Source organism: Gekko japonicus, unplaced genomic scaffold (assembly GCF_001447785.1).
Source record: "Gekko japonicus isolate JY-2015 unplaced genomic scaffold, Gekko_japonicus_V1.1 scaffold1634, whole genome shotgun sequence".
Classification (NCBI taxonomy): Eukaryota; Metazoa; Chordata; class Lepidosauria; order Squamata; family Gekkonidae; genus Gekko; species Gekko japonicus.
The window spans coordinates 52,726-53,906 of NW_015173721.1; positions in this window are offsets into that span (position 1 = coordinate 52,726).

Genomic DNA, 1,181 nt, shown 5'->3' on the forward strand with positions numbered 1-1,181 from the left:
TCCCAAGGCAACGTGCGCGGGGATCGGGGCCTGGGAGCTGGGGAGGGGGGGGGTCGCGCCACGTCCCGAGATCCGATCTTTCCCTCCGGATGGGGTGGGTGGGGGAAGAATCGGTTTCCCCCGAGTTCGCTCTCCTCCCCAACTGGGTGAGAAGTCAGGCGGGTTGTCTTGCACGCCTGGTGACCCGCATTGCACTTCGGTTGGGTCATGCTTCCAGCGTGACACTTTTCTTGCCTCATCCGTTGGCACGAATACTGCAATTCCCAGGCAAGCAACGAAGGCAGCCCTCGTGCAGAACGGGGACAAAGATGGGTGACCCCGAAGCAGGGAGGTTTTTTTCGGGGGGGGGGGGGGGGAGAAGCACGAAAGCCTGCCGATGGAAAGCAAAGGGAGGTAGACTGCGCTTTTATGGGGGAGGCTCCACTTTCGGGGGTTTGTCAAACCGATATAATTCAGCGTACCCTGCGGTCGTCGTCCCCCCCGCCCTCATAAGTTATGTTCAGAGGTAGCTAGGCAAGGCAGGAACTGGAGGTTCCATTTTCCTGCGGAGGGACCCTTTCTGACCAAGATTTTGTCTGATCGCATGTAAATGTGAGAGTCCATGGCTGCATCATGTGGCAGGGAGTTCCACAAGCTTGATTCTGCATTGTGGGAAGGTCCTGAGTCTTCTGCCCCATCCATTTTACTGGAGGACCCAAGGTTTAGGATATTGAGAGAAGGAGCAGGGCAGCCCCTCCCCGGTGAGAGGTTTATAATCAGAATTACTGACAACCTTATTTAACCTCCTAAAAAGGCAGCTTTTAAAAATACAAGACAAATCTGTGCAGAGGTTGCAAATAAAGCCGTTTGGGAAACCGAGGGGTTTGGACCACACAAGCCTTTGCTGCATCTGAATATTTCTTTTGCAAGAGGAATATCAGTGTGGGGGCTCTGCCGGGGCACAGGCGCGCTGCCCTTGTAGGGAAGACCCTGGATGGTTTCAGCTTCGGGTGGGCGTAACGCTGAAGGCCTCTGAGCAAACTCCTGAAGAGCGAGTCTGCCCTCTGCTGGCCAAAGATCGAAGCAACACCAGCAGCTGCCTGGCTTGGAAAAACTGCAGAACTTGGATTCTTTTTTTTCCATAGCAGTAGAAAAAGAGCAAGAGTCCAGGAGCACCTTAAAGAGTAACAAAAATTGTGGCA